Source organism: Eulemur rufifrons, chromosome 29 (assembly GCF_041146395.1).
Source record: "Eulemur rufifrons isolate Redbay chromosome 29, OSU_ERuf_1, whole genome shotgun sequence".
Classification (NCBI taxonomy): domain Eukaryota; kingdom Metazoa; phylum Chordata; class Mammalia; order Primates; family Lemuridae; genus Eulemur; species Eulemur rufifrons.
This window is the reverse complement of record NC_091011.1, coordinates 57,066,874-57,082,615: the sequence shown is the minus strand read 5'-3', so window position 1 is coordinate 57,082,615 and position 15,742 is coordinate 57,066,874. Positions and strand designations below refer to the sequence as shown.

The following is a 15,742-nucleotide window of genomic DNA, read 5'->3' as shown; positions in this document are numbered from 1 at the left end:
ATTTGGATCTTAATTCAAACAACTTATCTATAAAACAATATAAACACACATGTTAGAAAATTGGGGAATTGTGTTACTGACTAAATATTTGGTGATATTAAGAAATCATTGGTACTTTTTAAAGTGTGATAATGGGATTGTGAATACTTTTTGAGTTAATATTTGTGGATATTTTCTGTAATATTTGTGGATGAAATTATATAATGTCTGAAGCTGACTTCAACAAATTGAAGATAGAGATGACATAAGATTAGTCATAATTATTGAAGCTGAGAGACTGGTAATGAGGAGCTTCATCATACTGTTCTCTATATTTTTGTATATGTTTGAAATTTGCTGCTATGATAAGTTTGACATTTAATGAGGGCCTGTATGTTGAGGTGGTGGTGGGAATAGAAGGAAGTGGAAACCAAGAGTGGAATCTGGAAGTTTTAATAGACAGCATTCAGCCATCATTTGCAGCTAGATGGGGAAGGGTGTAAGGAGTGAGGGGAGACAACTTCTGATGATGGAGATGCCTGACTCAGCAGCTTGGGCTGAAATGCAATGGATTCACTCAGGGTATTGATTTTGCTTGGAAGTTGAGGTGGGAGGACAATGGGATAAGTTAGTTAAGGAACTGTGAAGAAAAGAGTTGACATGATGTATCATGACTGAAACAGAAGGGAGGTAAAGCCATGAAGGGGCTGAGACATAAGCTTAAAGGGAAGAGTCCCCAGGACTATTGTGTTGCCACCAACAGGCTGTTTAATATTGAGTTAACTACTTCACGTATGCTTTATTTAGTTTCCGCAGCTGGAAACTGAGAGTGGACTTATAAGTGGTCATTTCTAGCTGCAAAATGATATGTTCTCTGTCACATATCTATCTTTTTTGCCAGTTAATATTCTCAACTTAAAGAAAAGAACCATTGAATTTATATACAGATTTACGTTACGCCAACATACTACATTCTCTTAACTATCCATTTCCCAACTTAGGCTAGATTGTGAGGAAAGCATGAGGCAAATCAAGTTCCTTTTTATGTGTTTGTTTGATTTGTACTTTTGTGGTGTTGTTAAGGGGCTTTCTGCCAAGATTAAAATTTCCAGCCAATGATCTTTACAGCTCCAGTATTAACCGTGGTAAACATTACAATAGTTACCCAATCTAGGGCTGTTGGCAAAGCTGTTTATAACCTGTTTTAAGTTAAGAAGTGATTCTTTGTAAACACAGAAAACAATACTATGAGGCTGTTATCGAAAATTATGTTTCATCAAATGTATGTCACTCTTCCTCAGCTGAACTGTGAAGAGGTGAAATATCAGAGCATTCATTATTTTATTGCCTTAGTTCTCAATGAAGGTTCAAACCTCAAACATGTGACTGACCTATTTGAAAACTTATGTGCCTGACTCCAGGGGACATGTTAATCCTTTGTCTCTTTATCTTTCTACAGAGGGCTGAGGGCATTTGCTCCATTACCTATAATGGAATAGATTTACCCTCTGATTTTGTTCTCTACTCCATTCATTAACTTTTCTCATGAGAAAAGAAACTTATGTTTGGTAAGCTAATAACAGACTGAGAAGTCTTAAAGGTCACTCTTCATATATAACCCAGACTTCATCAGCTAAATTCAATCACAATACAAAAGTACTCTTTCAATCAAAATTAACAATTCATCAGGTGACACATTGATTTTCATTTTGGAGGGACAACAATTGGTTAGAACTCCACATTTGTTAATTCATTGAGCATCTAATATGTGCTAATCACTGTTCTAGGTGCTTGAGAAATGGCAGTGAGAAAAATCCCTTACGTTCTTATGGTTTAAGAAGCCTTGGATGTAGGCTTAAAGAGTGGGAATTAGGAACCATGGGTGCAGACGTGTCAGTTGGTTTAAACAGGAGTGAACTTCAGAAGAGTAACAGCCTCAATGGCAAATCTTAGCAAGAATGGACCACCATGTTTGGAGCATTAAGCAAGGCTTTGCTGGCACCCTCAGGTAAGGGACTGAAATTGCACTTCGAAGTTCAAACAAAGACCGATTTTAGGAATCAAGGCAGACATACTTTCTGAGACTTCTAGTCTTTCATAGATCCTAAGGTTAGGACGGGCTAAGGTACCTTAGAAGAATTAGTTTCATTTCTCAAAGAATGTTATACTCCCACATTGAGAAGTTAAGAGTCACGATAAAGCCAGAAACAGGTGTACAAAATACACAGTGTTTCATTACATAGACTCCTTCATTTGGTGATTCAAAGGAATGTTGCTCCCGTTTCTGTGTTTCTTAGCCAGGACAGCAGGCTGGGGAATTAACAGAGTAATGGAATTTCTACATTGCCTTTCATTTTTAGAGCTGCCTGCTGGTATGTGGCACCAAACCTATTTCTCTTTATCTTGATTTAAACTGTATCCAAGGCCACAGGGTGAATGTGACTTGATTTACTTCCTAAATTATGAGGATTGTCCTAAAATTCCTAGAGGTACTCCTCCACATTTCTCATTATATTATCTCAAATTGACTTGACATGTATCTTGATCATTGTGAATTTCATACAGACCATAGTTTTAACCACAAAATACATAAGTTTTTAATCAGCGAACAGCTCAATAGGCCTGTTGGTCTGCATTACCTATTGGTTAAGTAATCTTCTTGGGTACAGAAAAATATGGAATTATTACAATGCTAAGAGGAAAATTTTAAAACCTTATACTTGTATTTTGTTTCTAGGAATTGGTATTCCTCAAGGAAGAACATCAGTTTAAAAGTAGATTTTTTTTTCCTTGTAATTAACACAGGAGTAGCGAGAGAAGTAAAGAATTATAATGGAATACATGTCCAAGTATGGTAATTTCCTTAGGATAAATACTGCTATCTGATTGGGCAGCCTAGACATATATAAAAGAGAAAAGGAAATATGCACATCCTTAAGCACTATTAAGACTGGAGCCAGGAAAAAGGTGTGTAATCATGGTGGATTAACAAACCACCATTTTAACAAGTTAGAAGTGGGAAGATGTTAGAATCCAAACTTGGATGACTCCAGAGGCAGTTTGAATATAGGAAGGCAATAAACCAGAGAGATGCTAGTGAGATAAATCCCTTGGATAATTAGGATAGACAACTAGACAGTTTCATAAAATCTGGACATATTTTAAAATAAAGTCTTCAACAGTGGACAGAGTATTTTTGCATCATTTACTGAGTTTTAAATTGACAGAATTGCTGTACAGAGGTAAACAAATATGGCCAGTGTTATAAGGGGATAGGTCTACACAATTCACAGTGTTAGGTTTCTAAAAGAAGGTAAAAGAATGATAAGAGAAGTCATTATGGGAAGCCATGAGAGCACTGATACGTTGAGAATAGGCTTGGATTAGATGTCGATATGATGGGAAGGTAACATCTGAATGAAATCATAGGAAGATGAAGGTGTCATCATTTGTTTAATTAATAAATACTTCTGTTTGGGACAGTATTTATTGAATTCTTAAATCTTTAACATCTTTCCATGGGAAACACCCAAAGCAAAAACTGGGAAACATTATGGTAAAACTAAGGTACTGAAAATTAAAAAAAAGAAAGAAAGAAAGAAAAAGGACAAGAAGCAAATGTAGCTAAGCACTGGCACTACTTGTTAGTGATCAAAAAGAAAAAAATAGGGAAGCAGTTTAAATTTCTAAATTTTCTGAAACAGCTTGAAAAGACTAGTGAAAAACAGAAGAATGGAACAATATTGGCATATCTCACTCCTACAGGTAAAAATATAGCAGAAAAGGACATCTGCTGTCACTGAGGTAGAATTAGCACTGACGGTTAAAGGCCAAGGTAGATAGTGCAAGTTACCTTAGGATAATGGAGTTTCTATAGATTGCAATCTTTCCACCTCTTCTCCAAAATACTATAAAGGTTTAAAGAAAATTTAAATTAAAATATCATAACTTTCATTAACCACAGAACCAGAGAACACAGGTATTATAAATTTCAGTGTTTTTAAATTTCAGAATATTATGGAGGTACAAACATTTTTTTTTTTTTTTTGAGACAGAGTCTCACTCTGTTGCCCAGGCTAGAGTGAGTGCCATGGCGTCAGCCTAGCTCACAGCAACCTCAAACTCCTGAGCTCAAAGGATCCTCCTGTCTCAGCCTCCTGAGTAGCTGGGACTACAGGCATGCACCACCATGCCCGGCTAATTTTTTCTACATATATTTTTTAGCTGTCCATATAATTTCTTTCTATTTTTAGTAGAGATGGGGTCTTGCTCTTGCTCAGGCTGGTCTCAAACTCCTGAGCTCAAACCATCCACCCACCTCGGCCTCCCAGAGTGCTAGGATTACAGGCGTGAGCCACCGCCCCCGGCCATGGAGGTACAAACATTTTGGTTACATGAATTGCATTTGTACAGTTTGACTCAAAGTTATAAGTGTGCCCATCACCCAGATATTGTGCACTGTACCCATTAGGTGTGAATTTATCTATTCCCTCCTCCCCCCCCACCTGCTTGATTTCCATTTACTACCATATGTGCACATGAGTATTGATCTATTAGTTCCAAATTAGTAGTGAGTACATGTTGTACTTATTTCTCCATTCTTGTGATATGTCACTTAAAATGATGGTCTCCAGCTCCATCTGAGTTGTTTAAAAAGGTATTAGTTCACCATTTCTTTTATGGCTGAGTAATACCTCATGCTGTACATATACTACATTTTATTAATCCACTCATGTATTGATGGGCACATGGGTTGTTTCCACATCTTTATGATTGTGAATTGTGCTGCTTATGAACATTCAAGTGCAAGTGTCTTTTTTATAAAATGTCTTTTTTTACTTTAGGTACATAACCAGTATTGGGATTCCTGGATCAAATGGTAGGACTACTTGTAGTTCTTTGATGTATCTCCATAATGCTTTCCATAGAGGTTATACTAGTTTGCAGTCCCACCAACAGTGTGTAAGTGTTCCTTTGTCTCCACATCCATGCCAGCATCTGTTATTTTGGACTTTTTAATAAAAGCCATTCTTACTGGGGTTGGGTGATATCTCACTGTGGTTTTGATTTGCATTTCCCTGATGAGACATTGAATATTTTTTCATAAGTCCATTGCCCATTAGCCTATCTTTTTTTGAAAAGCTTCTGTTCAAGTCTTTTGCCCACTTTTTAATGGGGCTGTTTGGTGTTTTCTTGCTGATTCATTTGAGTTCTTTGTGGATTCTGGTTATTAGCCTCTGTATGTTGAACTATCCTTGCATCTCTAGGATGAAGCCCACTTGGCCATGATGGATTATTTTTTTGATGAGGAGCTGAGTTCAATTTGCTAGTTTTTTACCAAGAATTTTGGCGTCTATATTCATGATGGCTATTGGTCTGTGGTTTTCTTTTTTTGTTGAGTCCTTTCCTGGCTTTGATATCAGCGTCATGTTGGCTTCGTAACGCATGTTGGGGAGGATTCCTTTCTTCTTGATGTTGTAGAATAATTTCTGCAGTTCTTCTTTGAAGGTCTGGTAGAATCCAGGTATGAAACCATCTGGTCCTGGACTTTTCTCTAGGAAGATTTTTTAATTACTGCTTCAATTTAGGTACTTGATATTGATCTGTTCAGGAATTCTATTTCTTCCTGATTGAGCCTAGGAAAGCTGTGAGTTTATAAGAATTTGTCCATTTCCTCCATGTTTTCAAGTTTATGTGCATAGATATTTTAATATTCAGAGATGATATTTCATATTTCTATGGTATCAATGTAATTTCTCCTTTTTCATTCCTGATTGAGCTTATTAGACAATCTGGACAACAAGACAACACCTATGAGGTAAAAAGTTGGCAAGCTAGCTGTTTTGGCAGGTGTCAAAGGTCTTTTCCCAGCTTCTGGCCAAAGCCACCAGGGAGCTGCTGAAGTGGCCCCACCTAATCAGAAAGTCCGCTTGTGGAGGAGAGGCTATCTGAGATTCACAGTCTGGCAGTCTGCAATGGGTCTCACTCCTCGCCCCTCTCCTCTGTTCCATGGTCTCCCTTCAGCATCTGCTGGCAGGCAGGAGCTCAAGCCAGCCAAGCTCCCCCATGACTGTCCTGTGGGCTGAAAGGTTCCCTGCCCAGATTCTCGGCCTGAGCTGAGAGCACCTGAAAGGGTACCCCACAAACATGCCACAGCTTGGATCCACATTGCACTGTCCCTCCAGATATGCCCAGGCGGGCTCCCTCACCTCCTGAAACCAAGAAGTTAGATCGTTGTCCATGCTAGGGAGAAGCATGCTGGTGCCAAGTCACCCACAGATCGATGTCCTTCCATCTAGTAGTGTGCCCTGCTCTGATGGAGCCACTGGGCAAGCAGCACGAGGGAGGGCTGGTGAGCAGGGAGCTCACAGACTAAGCACCCCTCAGTCTGCTGCAGGATCCTAAGAGGAAAGGCCCGAGCCCCACTCCGTGTGGAATCCTCAATGTGGTGGCTCAATTGTCTCTCTTGGCAGCCACGGGTGGGAGAGGGGAAGAGGAGGAAAAGAGTCTCGAAGGAATGCTAGCACTCTGGTCATCTCCAACCCTCTCTCCAGGAGGCAGTCCACCCAGAATGTCCAGGCTCTGGAGACATGCAGATCACCCAGGACTCACTGGACTCCTGTGACTCCTGCAGTCTGACCCAGAGTTTGGAAATGTCTGTGTGAGAATGAGCAAGATGAAACCTGAAGAGTTGAAGCCCCCTGAGGAGACAAAGGCATACAGCGGGTAGAGAAGCAATATGATGCCTCTGTCTCAGCTCAGGTCTGTGGGGAGGAAGCATCCCAGGGGTGCTGGAAGCCAGGTGCCCTGTCCACAGGAAGCTCCCAGCTCACTGGCACCAGCAGTCTCTGGGCTTATGTGGGCAGAAAGTCTCTCCAGCAGCTCGGGAACTCATGGACTGTCAGAGATGCAAGGGAGGGAGAAACAAACAGCTCCACCTACACTTCTCACTGGGCTCCAGGCCTCTCAGGGGTTGATTTCTGCCAATACTTGCTCCTTCCTGTTGTGCTCCACACCTTCTTTGCATGGAGTCTCTTGAAGGTTCTGGCACCTTTCCTTCAGACCCACATCTGATCTATGTTTGTCTGTTTGCTTTTTCTCTTTCATCTAAAACTTCTTTTCACTGAGATGCTCTGGCAATCTGGTGTCTCTGGTCAGCCGTCTTGTCCAGACCATAAATTTCAATTTACGAGTAAAAGGAGAAATAAGCAACGGAGACTAGAGTTGGTACCAGAGCCCACACTTGCATGTGAGTCTGGAGGGAGCTATACAGAATTGTGGGTAGTAGGCAGTAGTGGTGAAATGCAGAAAACATTACCAATGGGTCGCTTCCAGAAACAGAGGACTTCACCCTGAGTGGGAACTGCAGAGAGCAATTGTCAAGCTTAGAAGATCACAGCACAGTCAACAGGAACAAAGAGAAAGAGCCTGGAAAGGCAGTCTTAGGAAAGTGTCTCTGAAGAGAGTTAAGAATAGGGATGACTTGCAGCTGGTCTGGGTAACTTTAAGCTTGTCTCTGAGGAAGCCTGAACATCTAGTATTGACCTCCAACTAAGAAAAGGATGAAGTAAACTAGCTATCGATTTATAATGTGTAGTATAAAGTCTGAAATTCCCCTGGAGACAGGCTGTGTTAGGTTGTTATCTATATTGGCTAGTAAAAATGTTTAGGTTGTTAATCACACTGGTTTAACGAGTTATAAAGCCTGGGTTTTAGCTATGTGACAGCAGTGTATAAAAGACTCTTCAGTAAACTTGTGCCTTGGCTAATGAAAACAAGGTATATATATTTTTTAAATGATATATAAATGTTTATATAAATTTAAATGATATATAAATTCCAAAATGTATTTTGGAAGTACATGTGATATTTTGATACCTGAAAAATATGGAATGTTCCATTAATTGGTGTGTCATCCTAGCACAGGAGCCTTGCTAATCTTCTCTGTATCATTCCAGTTTTAGCATACATGCTGCAGAAGTGAGCACAAAACCAAAGTATCTTGCATGTATATTGGTGGTTCATAAACCAAAGACGAATTATGTCCTGTGTGACTGATATAGGACCCTGAAGGGCTGCACTAGTAAGTCTTGGGCTTCTATGAATATCTATACTTTCTCTCTGCTGCTGTAACATATCTTTTACCTTTATAAAGCTTTACATGACTATATCCTGTGGAGTCCCATGAGGACTTTCAATTATCTGATAGTGTGTGATTTCTGCAGCAGTGGTTGCATTTGGAGTCAGCAGCTAGTTTCAAAGGGAGGAATAAAGGCAGCTGATAACAGGAATCCTACTGGAACAGAATAGAATATGAAAATAAAAGCAAACTGCGCCACCACCACACCACCACTAAACAATGTTTTCATATATTTAAAAACTGTTATTGCAACAGAAGCAGAACCCTTGATATGAGAACTCAGAAAAGCCACCTGATACCCCACCAGCCACATAAAAAAAATATCCTCCTAGTTATTATTCTTGGAGAATAAAATATGAAAATTTCATGAATGAAAAATAAAATCATGGCATTCGTGAGAAACTAAAGATGAGGATCAAAATGGTTTCACAGACGAAAGCACATTAAACAAACAAGCAAAGACAACACCTGCCTAGAAGTAAGATTCTTACCAGAATTAAAGTAACAAAACAAGAAATTATAGATGTAAAAGAACATCTAAAAACAGAAATAACAAACTTTAAAAAGAGACAAATATAGAGAGACAGGTAATAGAAGATGTTAAATGGGAGATGACAAAGCATAGGAAAGAAAATAATTCAAAATTAACTTATAAATTAAAGTTAAATGACAAGGTACCTTAAAGATAATAGAAGCTACTTAAAGTACGGTAAATGACACCCAAAAGACAGAAATGAGAAAAAAAAATGAACAGATCATAGATGTAGAGAGAAAGAAATAGATAGCAGTAAACACGAAGAAGATGGAATGTACATAATCGGCAAAGAAAATCCAATGTACATAGAACAAGAGTACCAAAAAAAAGACATAAAGAACAAAATATAAACAAACAAGCAAAGAGACAGAACTGATATTTTTTAAATTAGCATACAAGTTCTCATTTTAAAGAATATCTAAATCTGCATGTAGAAAGTGTCTACAGTGTACTTGGGAAAATTGGCCTGGGATACTAAATATTAACACTATGTTACTTAGATTATAAGATTTTAAAGATAACAAAAAATACAGGCCTCCAATCAAAAACAACAATCCATTGACAAAGTAAGGAAAATTATGTTGGCATCAGGCTTCTTGAAAAAAAAACATTAAATGCAAAAAGATAACAGTACAATATTTACCAGACACACACACAAAAAAAGTGTGAGGCAATAATTTTTACCCATCCATGCTTTCTTTCAAGTATCAAGGTTACAAGAGATCATTTTAAACATGCACGAATTTAAATTTATGAGTCTTTCCTGAGCAATCTCCTAGAAGATGAGTTTATACAACCTTATACCACCCTCAATCTGATTGAAGAGATTCTGTGTAAAATTTTGGTGTCGAGCATTGAATAAGTAAAACAACATATAAGAAGAGAGAAAGAGAAAGGCAGGCTGAGAGTAAATAGCAAATATTATTAATATAAGCAAAAATTATTAATATAAAATGGAAAGAGGAAAAGTAGGAGTAGAAGAGAAAAAGGAGAAAATAGATATGATAAATGATTGCCCTTTAGGTAGTGGTTGGGAGTCAAAGGATAACATTTGAATATAAGAAACATATATTTAAGAGTAAGAATATAAGCATTAAAAAAGATAATACGATTGACCAAAATTAGATTATATAAAAGAGGGAAGGAAGTGGAAGGAAGAGTTACCAAGTGAATATTTTATTTGTTCATTGTAGAAATCCATATATATTCCTAAGAATAATTGGGACTAAGATATTTACATAAAGGTTAACATTGTAGCCAAAATGCAAACTTTTCTATTGCTGAAACATAAAAACAAAAAAAAATTCAAAAAAGTAGATGACATAGTAAATGAGTAATTAGTAAATGCTTATAGGCTTTACATCTGTTAAAGGAAAAAAATTCTGATAAACTGACAAAGCAAAATGCAAATTTGTATTATATACAAGAGAATCACCTAAGAACTATTCCAGAAGTTCAAAAAAATCAAAGGATGGTAAAAAGAATGATAGGTAAAACAAACAAAAAAGGAAAGCAGGCACAACAACTTGATATAAAAGTATAATTCAGGCTAATAAGTATTAAATGAGAAAAAGAGTTATGTTATAATGTTGTATCTTTACAGCAAAGATAAAACACTTATGAATCTCTAAATACCATCTAATATTCCAACAACTTTCACAAAGTGGCATCTATAGGAGATGCATTAGAAACACATTAATATAGAAGACTTTATTATAATACAACTGTCTCAGTCTAACACACATCAAGAGTAAAAAGATTAGCCAGGCGTGATGGCTCACACGTATAATCCCAGCTAGTCCCAGCTACTCTGGAGGCTGAGGAAGGAGGATCGTTTGAGCCTAAAAGTTCAAGCCTTCAGAGATCATGCCATTGCACTCCAGCCTGGACAACAGAGTAGAAAAAGAAAAAAAAAATCAACCAAAAATATTATGTGAGGATCTAGATAGATCATATCTATATCTGTGTAATGTATTGAGATATACAGCCCAAAATTAAAGCATATAGCTTCTTACCAATTGTACACGAAAAAAAATCTTGAAAAATAAAAATTATAGGACATAATATCTCAATAGATCACACAAAGTTGAAAAGGAAACATTTAGTCTCTGACCAATGCAAAAGGATCATAATGTAATAAAAAATTAAAATCAAATTAAAATCTTTTACATGGAGATCAAATGGCCCTCTATAAAACAAGAATTTATGGGATATAGTTTAAACAGTACTTGAAAGAAAAATATTTATATAACTAAAAATTGAAGAATGAAAATAATAAATTAAACTTCCTATTCAAAATGTCAAGGGAAAAATGGCAAACCAAAAGAAAGAGAAGAAAGGAATTCATAAAGATGAAAGCAGGAAATAATGAGTTAGAAAAAAGTGATATATAAATAATCTAATTCTTTTAAAAAAATCAACCAGACATTTCACCACACAAAATCATATTAGAAAAAATAAGAAATAACAGGGGTATGATAATCATCAAATCATTTAAAATCTTGAGAAAATTTTAAATCTCCTCATAAATAATTTTTAAATCTACATGAAATGGATAATTTTCTAGGAAAAAAAATAGTTTACTAAAACTTACTCCAAGCATGATGAAAGAAATCAATTTTTATTTAAGAAAAAGATCAAGTTATCAAAGAGCTACTTGCACAAGAAGCAACAGACCATGATGGATTCATATTGAAACTTCCCAAACCTTTAAAGACCAGACAATCCCAAGTATTGTAAATTGTTCCAGACCATAGCAAAATAAGGGAGGAAGACCTCCAAATTAGTTTTAAAGCAAGTACCTAACCCTGATAAACATTGCAAAAAAAAAAAAAAAAAGGAAAGAATAAGGAAATTAGAGATCAGTCACACATGTGAACACTGATGCAAAAATAAAAATAAATAAATATTTAAAACATAAAAACATTGACATAAAATAACATCACCAAAATTTTACTCCAGGGGTGTAAGTACCCTTCTATATGTATTATCCATTAATACATTACTCACAGTAGTATATCTAAGAATACATATCTTGGTGGTATCTCAGAGATGCTAAGAAAATAAAGATGATTTTCTATTCTTAATGAAACCATCAATAAATAGGAATTGGTGCACATATCACAATCATGACAAAATAAGTATTTCTCAGTCTAAAGTTCAGCATTTTACACAACATTGAAACACTGGAGGTAGTCAAAATCAGAAACAAGACAAGAATTCCTGCTGTTGCCATTACAATTTAACATTATTTTAATGACATTAGCCAATGGAATGATATAAAAGAAAGCAAGTAAAAGTTTAAGAATATGAAAGGAAGAGCTAAAACTCTATTTGTAGATGACATATTCATGCATCTAGAAAAGCCACGAAAAACAAAAGAAATGTTACAAAACAATAAAATGATTTAGCAAGCTAGCAAGGCAATAAGATTGGCAATCCAAACTAATTACTTATAGATTAATGATAACTAGTTAGAAAACATAATGGAAAAGAAGAACCTATTTACCACAAATTTAAAAAAATGCATGTGCTTAAATAGACCAAAATATAAAAATATAAATGGGAGTAACTTGGTCATTACTGAAAAATACAGAAGTATACTTGATCAAATTGAAAGACTCACATAATGTACATTTAAAATGAACTCAATAAAAAGACCACCAGTTGTTTTTTCTCTTTCCTGAAGTTAGACATCTTAAGTACAGCCAATGTAATTGTCACCTACTCCTCCATACCAAAACCTAATTCCTCCCTTTCTCTTAATACTCTTATCTAGTCCATCAGCAAGTCCTAAATTTTCAGTTCCAAAATATATCTCAAATCTATAACTGCTTTCCTTCTCTAATACCAGTATCTAAATCTAAATTGTCATCTCATACGTAGGATTTAGTGGTAACCTCTCAAGTGTCTCTCTTGAGTCTTTTTCTTGCTTCCCCAAATCCCTCCTCCACAAAGCAACCAGAGTAACTTTTTAAAAATAAGAATCATGCTGCTCCTCCACCTAACAGCTTCTATGGGTTATCATGGCAGTTATAACGAAGTGACTGACCCTTCTCTAACTCTTCAATTTCATCTCATGCTAACTCCTATTCTTAAAATGTTGTTTGTTGAATATGCCAAGCCCTGAGCCGTCTCATGGTTCATTTTACTTCCTTGTCTGTGCTGAAACCTCCTCTTCCCTTGGCTATTCCCATTACTGTTCTCTTCACCTCACAGAGGACTATCTTCTCCTTTTATGTGCTTTTCCATAATGTCTTGGATATACGTTTATTTGAATTCACTGACTTAACATAATACATCTCAAATTTTCCCCCTCCACAGGTATGTCAATCTCATTACCCTATTTTTTTTTCTCATGGCACTTTTCAAAATCTGAATTTGTTGGATGTATCTGTTTATTCATTGTGTGTTTCAGTACATACACATATTAGAATATATTATCCTTCCTGGCTTGGAATATTTCTGCATTATGCATCTATCTCCAGTGATGGATAGTCACTAAAATATTTTTTTTTTCATCTTATTATGGGGGATACAGAATTTCAGGTTACATACGTTGCCCACTAAAATATTTATTGAAATAAAAATTTTTTCCTGACTTCAACTAGTTCTCAGACCTGTTGGAAACCTAAACTTACACTGAACAGACATTGAACTCAGATTTTTTGAAGCTTTTAATTGAAAATAACAGGTACATGATATTAGAGAGGAAAACCCCCAATTAGTTCAAGATGATGTGTTCATATTGTTCCCTGAGTCATGGTTCGTATATAAACGGGTACCATTGGTCATAAGATAGGAAAAGGAAACACTCATATGTTTCTATATGAATACTAAACAAACTGAACACCATGTAACTAAACAAATCAAACTTTTATTCATGGAATGACATCAATACCAAAAAAAAAAAAAAACCACAATGTTGTGCAAAAAGATTTTGAAAAAAGAGATTGTGTGAGAAAAATGTAGTTATTAAGTAGCATAAAGTGAGTGTAATTTGTGAATTTTAATTAAAAACAATTACCATGCCATTCTGAAATGAATTTTTATAAGAAGAACTAAATATACATAGTAAATAAAATGAAACATTCTTACAGTCAAAAGAAATTCCTATTCCTCTAAAGCATCAGAAAAATCTGATTCAGAATGCCATGATCACTACGGAATTCTCCCCACGCACATAAGTGCTTGTGCAGACCTGTGTCACAGCCTCTGTCAGACAGCCTCATTCTCACATGCTGCGTGCCAGGCCTCAAGTGTGTACACAGTGTGCACAAGGCAAGGAAGGATGTGGTTATCTCTTCCAGTAATTCCCTCCCAAGAAAAAGAAAATTCTTTCTCAGAAGCCTATCTCAACTGTTTTCTTATTTCTTTTTGACCCAAATTGGGTCACGTGTCCTGAGGGCATGACGTGTACTGTTTCGTTTAGCCTGGTTTCTCTAGCCAGTAACTGTTCATGGGTGTGGGAATGTGCTCGCCCTTAAACCAGTCATGCTCATTCTGAGAACCCAGGGCCAGCTTCACCTGAAACAGAAGAGTTGCATGGATGAAGGACAAGAATGGAAACTCTTTCAGAAGACAAATGGATGGTGATTTGGGAAATAACATTTTTCAGTAACCTCTACAATAATGAATTCCAGCTTCTTATCTCCCACATCATAATCCCTTTCCACAGAGCCCACCGTTGGTCCACTTGAGTTCACATCTGTCTGATATTTGTTAATGATCTCATCAATTCTACAGCACCTTCCTGTTAATATATGCTCACACATTCTGTGAAAATTCACGCAAGACTAACTCCTAACAAAGTCATAGAAATGAAAGCTTTGAAACTCAGTAACTATTGTGCTTTCACAGGATGGATGATCAGAAACTATTTGGGTAGTAAGCATTCACTCACAATGGCTGAAAGAGAAAAGATTATAAAGTAAGGATGGCAATTGTCCAGCGATTAATCCAGCCCCAATTGTTTCCATAGAATTTTGCCATTTCTGTTTGCAAAGCAGTAATTGACATTGTTTAGACCAGAAAAATCATTTTGCATTCCTCTTGGCAGCTTTATAATGCCAAAACAAATTTCCTGCAAGACCTTATTTTTTTCTCTAAGTTTATTTTTTACTGAAACTAAATATCTCTCCACATTTTATTTAGTTATTATGAGTCATAAAACAATGCCCAAAGACTACTAAAATTATTTACAAAACCAAACTGAGTTTTTCTAAAGACTTGAGGTTATTCAATGACATTTACCTCCAGATAATAATAATATCTTCAGTTTTCTAGATGACATGTACCTTGGAAGGGCATAATACTGATTACTGTTATCTGAATAACTGATCCACTTGGAAACTAGGCAATTGAATATAGCAAGGTTTGGATTTTTTTCAGGCTTTAAAATATCAACTCTATTGAAACTATGAAAATCTGTGACTTAAGGGTAATATTTAATATATATTGAACATCTAAAATATGTTAGGTATCGTATAAAGTATTTGCAGAATATAAATATAGGAGATCATTACTCTACATTTTTATGTAACAACATATTGGATAAAATGTTTTAAGTACCTGAATGGAAAGGGTTGGTATAATTTTTGTTTTGTCTTTGTTTTTAAGAAATTGGTTTTCCAGTGAGATAGTTCCTGTATGTGAGACGTACCCTATAAAACATAGCATCAGTAAGGAGGGAATTCTGAATAATTTTTTGAGTGGTGTTTGATTTTTTAAAAAAGTACACCTGTATTCTTTCTGTAACTAAAATAAATAAAATTAAATTGTGAAAAACTTCGTAAGTTTACAACAAATGTGGTAAGAATAATTAATAAATGTTAATGAGATATGAAAAATTACTAATTATCTTTGGTTGCTATGTACAAAAGGTAATATTTGAGCTATATTTTACAGGATGAATAGGACTTTACCAAGTATAAAAAATGAAGGGGATTATATGCATATTCATTATTAATATAACTAAAAATCTACTGTATTGAAAGAAAAAGCTTGTAAGGGTAAGTTAATAAAAATATACTGTGTTAAGTCAGTGAGTTCAAGTAAACGTATATCCAAGACATTATGGAAAAGCAGAT

General features: G+C 35.8%; 1 non-coding gene across 1 annotated transcript; it reads right to left on the bottom strand.

Annotated features, from left to right (window-relative positions):
* Positions 1 to 7,860: 7,860 nt before the first annotated feature.
* LOC138377670 (U6 spliceosomal RNA) lies at positions 7,861 to 7,967 on the bottom strand. The gene has a single exon (XR_011231835.1). It is a non-coding gene; the product is annotated as a U6 spliceosomal RNA (small nuclear RNA).
* Positions 7,968 to 15,742: the final 7,775 nt, after the last annotated feature.